Source organism: Pholcus phalangioides, unplaced genomic scaffold (genome assembly GCF_987345545.1).
Source record: "Pholcus phalangioides strain wild (caught in Gottingen) unplaced genomic scaffold, Ppha-v1.0 ptg000007l_1, whole genome shotgun sequence".
Classification (NCBI taxonomy): Eukaryota; Metazoa; Arthropoda; class Arachnida; order Araneae; family Pholcidae; genus Pholcus; species Pholcus phalangioides.
Genome location: NW_028301600.1, coordinates 30,109,920 through 30,118,061, shown reverse-complemented (window position 1 = coordinate 30,118,061; position 8,142 = coordinate 30,109,920).

Genomic DNA, 8,142 nt, shown 5'->3' with positions numbered 1-8,142 from the left:
TTACACAATCATATCAATTGAAAAAAAACAACAAAAAAGGATTGACAAATATTTTTATTGAATTACACGTAAGATACAAATTAAATTTTAACCTCTTTTCTAAACATATTGGTTTAATCTTTGTGTATGTAAATTATGCTTCATTTCGTTTGAACGCATCATTTTCAAAACCAGTACGGATATAACAAGTAGTTTAGCTGTTTTTTCTGGCTGCGTTATAAGCAAGTCTGACTGTATATTGTTTTTGTGTGCAGAAATTAAAGGGATTTTGTCAGTAAGTGACAGCTTTAATCTTAAATTGCTAGCAGTACTCATTTTGCAAAACTACTAATTTCCAAGAAAAAGTACAACATTGAACATTGAAGAAATGCACACATCTTGCTTTACATCTCAGAGAGAGATTTCAAAGCATCCCGAAGGATGTGTATCCAAAACTTTATTGAATAACAAAAGCAATGTGGCAAGAAAAAGATAAAATTATCAGCATAAAAAAAATTGGCAGTTGTCAATTTGGATTCTCAAGTTCGATAATAGAGATTGAGCACAATAAATATAAGTTAATTTTTGTGAAATTAAGTCTAGAATCTGAATTGTCACTATAGAATCTTAGTATGATCACCAGATTAAATCATTAATTTGCCATTATAATTAAAGTAGAACAAAGAAACAAACAATTTATTGAAAAATTATATGCTTTACTAACGTGTTTCCCTCTATGTTTATTATGTATTGTATGCATATTGTTATCATGTATTACTTGTTTTCCTATGAAACACATAGGATCCCAAAAGCCAATTGAAGCTCTTGAATTATTTTGAAAGCAAAATATTACATGGCGCAAGGTGAATGAACACTCACCAATATTCAAAAATAGAATTTTCCTGTAACAGAAAAAAAGCTTGAAAGTTACCAATAAAGAACCATCAAACAAATAAATCTTATTTGAAAGTTCAGTGGATTGCTCACTGAACACAAAGTGATGAAACAGAACTTTTTGTAAGAGTAAAATAGCTTTATTTGTTGTATAATTCCTATCCTTATTACTACAGTATAGAAATAGGACCCTGGAGTGTGCCAGACTTGACATGAAGAAATGGGTAGTTCTGGCCCTTGAATGAGACAAACCTGCAGTAGTTAATGAGGAAGGCCTCAACCCATTTAAGCAGTTGAACGTTTAGACCAAGGTTTGAAAATTTTAGTACAAGTTTATAATGGGGCACCCTGTCAAATGCTTTAGAATAGTTACTTAGTTAGAATGCTTAGAAAAATCTAGGAAAATGATATCGGATAGAAGGTTTTGCCAATTGTGTCTCTTAAGTCATGTATGAAAAGTATTAATTGGGTAGATACAGATAACGATCTAAATACATGTTAGTTAGGGAAGAAAAAGTTAATTGAGTTAAGTTCAAAGAGTTTGCAGCAAGAGGAGGTGATTGCAATAGGTCTAAAATTAAGAGGGTGGGACAGTGAACCTCTTTTATGAATGGGCATTATCTTATTAATTTTCCAATCAGAGGGTAAGTTAGATGTGCTCAGTGAGACGTGGAAAATAATTAGATAGTTAGAAATTTCATCTGCACAGAATTTGAGAATATGATTTGAGATCCCATTGGGGCCATTAAAGTGGGGTTTTAGCTTTTTTAGAAGATTCAGGATACCAGCTTTAGAGAAAGAGATGGGAATGGAGTTGTCAAGTGAATCAGAAAAGCATTGAGGGGAGTGGGATCGAAAAAGGAAACAGAAGGGAATGGGATCGAAAAAGAAAACAGAAGGGAAGACCCGATTGAACTCGGAAGCAATATCAAGGGTTGAAAGGTCAAAGTTGGAAGTTTTGAGCAAGGAGGTGCCAGCTGATTTGGGGTGGAGGAAATTCCAGAATTTTGAGGGATTTGTTTCAAGATAGGTAGGCAATGAGTTGGACAGGTAATTGGATTTTGGTGAAAAATCAAGTCTTTGAGGTTGCGAGTGGAGACAGAGATTATTTCTGAGTAGGAGAGTTGTTGAATTTGAGTTTAGAGACATCACGCCGAATTCTTCTTTTCAGATGGATAATGTCGCAGTTGATCCAAGGGTTAAAGAGACTTTTGGATGAGGAGCATTTGGTAGGAACAGTGGCTTTGCATTTTTTGATAACAGCTTTGAATTTACTCCAGAGACGTTAAATATCATTAGAAGAGAAAGAGGAAAGTCAGAGAGAAGTCAGGAAAGTGCGTGTGAAGGATATTTTGCATGAGAGGGTAATTGGCCTAATTAAAGTTGAGTTTTTGGCGAGTTTAAAAGAAGGGATAGTATGATGGACGAAGAAGTCTGAAAAGGGAACTTTGTGGTCGAAACAGCCATCAAAAACAGAAAAATGAGAAACCGGGATTTTATTGGAAACCACTATTAGAGGTCTAAAGTAGAAATTGAGTGATTGGATATTCTAGTAGGTTCCAAGATAGTTTGGACGAGGTTAAATTTGAAGAAAATGTTGAGAACTCTATTATTAATACCATGGTTCCCCGAGAGGGACTGAATATTATGCCAGTCTATGCTGGGTAAATTCCAATCACCAGCAGCTATAATTAAAAGGTGTGAATAATGAAATCGGTCCAGAATTGTTTTAAGTTCAATGAAGTAGGGAGGGTCCAAGGCAAGGGGTATGTAAAGGGGAAAAATTGCAATTGGAGTGCAGTTGGGATGATGCCATTTGGCACCGACAATTTCAATATTTGATTCGAGAAGGAATTTCAATTAAGGGGATAGAACTGTTAAAAACAAGGGCAACGCCCCCTCCATGGGTATTTCTATCTTTACGAAAGGCAAAAAAATTTGGTGGCAGAAATTCTGTGTTTTTGATATTACAATGCAACCATGTTTCTGTAACTGCAAGGAAATAGGGATTATGAGTCAGCAGGATGGATTTGAAGAGATTTTATTGATTATGTTTCTTGTATTAACAGTTCCAATTCTGAAGGGATTATTTTGGAGTGGCAAACAGGAAATTAAGGAGGGGCAGTTCATGAGGTGAGGACTAAATGGAGAATGGGCGAAGTTCATTGCATCGATAAAAGATACAGAGTTTTCCTATTTGTTTGTAATTCTTTTTTTATTTCAAGAATATTAGTTGGAGAGCGAAAAATTAAATTTTGAAAACTATGTATATATAATTTATAGTCATCCCTAGAAACCACTGTATTTCTTCCAATACTAAGTCAATCCTTAAGTCAGCCACCTCGTTGGACAATTTGCCTGTTGTGGCGTTGTATTTGTATTTGTATTTGTATTGAAATAGGAGTTAAATTGATTGGCAAGAATCAGAGGTTCAATATTTTCTGGAAGTATATTCTCTTTGTTCTCAGTGCCCAGTATTCTATTAACAAATTTCCAATGTTCATTGTTGTTATGACATTCTTAAGAACTTAAAAAGAGTAGTAATGTTTTTTAGATTGCTTTATTTTAGACCAGATTTTGTTTCTATAAGCTGCTTCTATAGAAAGGTAATAAGGATATTTCCTGGTTTTTATGTGAAGTTGTTGTTTCGTCTTAACTAAATTGCAAACTTTACCAGTACCTATGGTTTACAAACCTTTTCCTTTGAAACAATGTTTCTGCATCTGGGATGATTTTTGACAATAACATTTATGGTGGGTAAAAAGTTATCAAAATCAAGTTCACGATGAGCGGGATCAAATCAAAATTCATAATTTTGGAGAAAATTTGACATATCAGTGTACTGAATAATTTTCATTTCTCTATGTGTAGTTTGATTCATTTTTTGTAATATTGGGGCAGCAAAATGAAGTTTACATACAATCGGAAAATGGTCAGTTATGTCTGTCTCAACTATTGATGAGTAGTATATTTGGTAATAATAGTTGAGTGACATAGATAAATATGATCGATACAAGTATCAGTAAGGGACCTAGTTTGATCAGTAATTAAGGGCAGGAAGATATATACTGACAACATATTCATATAACCAAACTCATCATGATTGGGTTTTAATATGTTCATGTTGCCTACCAATAAGACATTTTAAGATTTTATATTCATTAAAATAGAGTAGAGTTCTTCAACAAATTCTGAAAATGAGTGTGATTGATATAAACAAAGAATAGTTAACTTTAGTGATGGTTGGTTAATGCCAATTACCTCAGCTGTTTCCATTGTGATGAACATAATGTTATAATAATTTAAAGATTTATTTGCATACACCAATATGCCTTCTGAATTATTGTAATTTCCACACAATGGGAATAAATCAAAACCTGATATTTTATAAAGATCAGTCTCTGCATCAAAAATTCACAACTCAGGGAGAATTATAATATCCATATTATCACAATACAACTACTTATAAATGTCATAAAGTAGTCGAAATTGGCCCTAATGCTTCTAATATTCAAGAGAAAAACCTTAAAATTTAATATACAAGTATATTACTAATATTCTTATGTTGTACATTGTGATCAATGGAAAGAAACCTTTCTAGATCCTAGATTATTCATTTTGAGATTTAAATTTTCATTACTATTAACTGACTTGAGATACATCATCTACATGACTGATCCTGAACACCTTGGAGTCATAGGTTTTACACATAAATATCTGACCATCACGAATCCAACATTTGCATTGTTGTATGTTGTTTTGAATGAAAAAAACTAATTTTTCATGTATGGGCTCAAATGTTCATAAAATACACTGGTATGGATTGCAGTCTGCTGTCAATCGAAGAGGCCTTCAGTTTCTTAGATTTAGCCAATTTGAGAAAATTGTCATGATTGGATTTTTTATCAAACTGAATTATGATTAGCTTTATTTTATCCTTTTTCATTGTAGGCATTCAATGTATAACTGTAATACTGTCCACCAAATCATGTTGTATCTGATCTGCTCTAATCTTGTTCTCAATTCAGTCAAATCCTCATTTCAGTCTCTGGAAGACCTTGGATCTCAATATTACACAGACTTGAATATTGTTGTAGTTGTAGTTCACCAATTTCAATGTTAAAAATCTGACTTAAGTTCAGATTTTTCCGATGACAGTTCTTGTTGCTTTGTTTGTAGATAGTAATTGGGATGATATTCTTGTTTTGGTCACTTAGTTCTCTGAACTGGTCAAATATGTATGATTTTAGTGATTGTATGTGTGCATGGAATGCTTCATTCATTCTGTTCACGTTCTCTCTTACCTCACTCTGCAATTTTTCAATATCAAGTGGAGAAAGTAACTACACATCCATCAATGGTTTGAGATCCGGAACCCTTGTAGAAGTATCCTCTGGATCATCTTGGCTATGTGGATCTTTCTTTGATGACTTGTTTGTTTCTTTGCATTTTAAGTATATCCAACTCAGAACTCTGTCACGTCTCAGCCTGCGAAATACCAGCTCTGTGAAAAATCCACAACCATAATGAAGCATTGCATTTTGTGCAACTAATCAAATCATCTGGAGTTATAATAATCTCAGCACACCTGGAACACTTTTTTTCCCATATCAAATAAGATCTGAGCTCTCGTATTATTTGTCTTAGATGAATAAAAACATAATATTTTTAACCCGTAGTACATATCCATGAGATTGTGGTCACCAATTATTATATATGTTATATCAAAACTGAATATGAGTTACGATTAGAAAAAAGAAAATTAAGTAAATAAACAATGAATTTCAGAGAGAGCTTCAATCATACACACCGACTCTTCTAGCTGTTGCCACTGATTAGGAAATTGGTGGCAACAACGTTTCCTAATATTTTTTAAATTGCATCCTCATTTGCAGTTGATTCTTTTATCGTTGAATTTTATTCTTCACAATGCACATTTCAAACAAATTTACCAAAATTTTTAACAAATTGAAGATTTAACAAATGTTTTGAGAATGATCGCTTTACATGAAAAGAAATCACATGCATTTTTTAAATTTCACAAATTTCTCCTTTGCTTTTTTTTTTGTATTTCTGTTTTCTTTTTTTTCCATCAAGCAATGAACCTTGGTGTGAAAAATACTGATATAACATCATATTCAACACTTACAAGAACAGAGTTGTGAAAATTTAATATTGAGTGAAACTAAAAAATACTGATTAGTCATCAGAAAAAAATTTCTGTAACAATATACCTCTCTCTACATGTATTTATGACTTAGGTAAATACTATTTGCTCTATGAAGCCACTGATCTACCTAATGTTGCATTACCGAATAGTTATATTATCATCACTTATTTTCAGTCCACTGCTAGATGTAGGTCTCTCCTAATTTTTCCATTTTTTTTCCGTCTTATGTTTTCCAACCAGTTGACTCCAGTCACCTCTCAGATCTCATTACTCCATCTTGTTTGGGGGCACCTTCTTGGACATTTAACACTTCAGGGGTATCAATTCAGAATATTTGTGATCCATCTGTTGTCTTGTCTTCTTGCAAGGTTATATACAAAATCCAAAATATCATCATCATCAATAACAACCTTTTCAATCCATTGCTGGATGAAGGTCTCCTCTAAATTTTTCCATTCTGTTCTGTCTGATGCTTTAGCCATCCAGTTGACTCCAGCCACTTTCCGATCTCGTCAATCCATCGTACACGGTGATGCCTTCTTGGACATTTAACACCACGGGGGTACCAACCCAGAATACTTGTGGTCCATATGTTGTCCTGTCTTCTTGCAATATGTCCAGCCCACATTTTCATTTTAAACATTTAATTCTTTCCATGATATCATATACCTTTGTGTGGTTCCTTATCCAAGTGATTCGTTTTCTGTATCTCCTTGTAATGCCTAGCATACATCTTTCCATTCTCCTTTGTGTTGTCTGTAACCTTTGTATCATCTTGCTTGTGAGTGTCTGTGTTTCAGCTCCATAAGTCAGTGCTTGTAGCACACACTGGTTAAAAACTTTTCTTTGCAGGCATAATGGCATGTGACTCTTTAGAATTACACAGTTTTTGCCAAAAGTGAAACCCAAAATATATATACTTATATTTTGCCTTATTAGCAATTTAAATGAGTTTTTAGTAAGAAACTTGGGTAAAAACTTTGAATTCCAATTAAATATTTTTATCGATAATATAAAATTTTATATTTTATAGAATAAAATCCAAATTTAAAATAAAAAAATAAAACTACCACCATGAGAAGTTGTGAAATATTACTCCAAATAAGATGAAACATGAGTGTTGAAATGAAGAATAACAACATCATAGATCATATCATTTATTCAATAATATTATGACACTAAGCTTTAGAGGAATTTCAGTATCACACAGAAAATTAGATACAATAAAAATATCATATTTATAAGGAAATCAATCCATCCTATAATATATTTTTAAAATACATCAGTTTCCAAATTTTAATTCTATAACATGTATTCTTTTGTGTATCAGATCTTCCAGAGAAAATCAACTATACCTGAGATCAGACATTGTGAGAACATTTTTGAACTTTCTTTTATCCTAATACCTGAAAATCCACAAAATTAGGGCTTGCAACAATAAATATTGTTTATAACAAAACAACTTGAATACAATAATCAGAAAAAAGATGTTTGATACTAATGAAAAAAAGAAAAATGTAATAAAGATAACATTTTACAAGTTATCTCTGATACATACAAATAAATTTTTAAAAAGATTAGAGGGTTCAGCGGAATAATGGCCTAAGTATTTTTTTCTAAAACTTTGAAGGAGACGCAATAAAAGTCATCACTGAATTAGGCAGATGCTTTTTTGCCTTGAAGTAACATAGACCATTATTCTATCAAACTCCTATGGCAGTGAAAACAATGAACACAATGGTGACATAGACCATTGTTCCAATTATAGAACTCATCATTGTAGCTGTATAAAGTGGCACAGCAATGACGTATGTTGGTTTCTGCAGGAAAATAATTAAGGAACATATAAAGCGTTATTCACTTCAAAAATCAGATTTCACAAAAAAATGTAACATAGACTATTATTCGGTCAAACCTTTCTATTATATAACCCATTTTGCAAGAACAAACTTATGTTTAAAAACCATCTTAACGATTAGAAAAATTTCTAATTTTTGGAAATACAGTCGATGCTTGTTTTTATGAACTCATAGACTTAATAATTAGTTTGTAAAATCTAGAGTTCGTAAATGGAAGAGACAGTAAAAAAATGGGGTAAA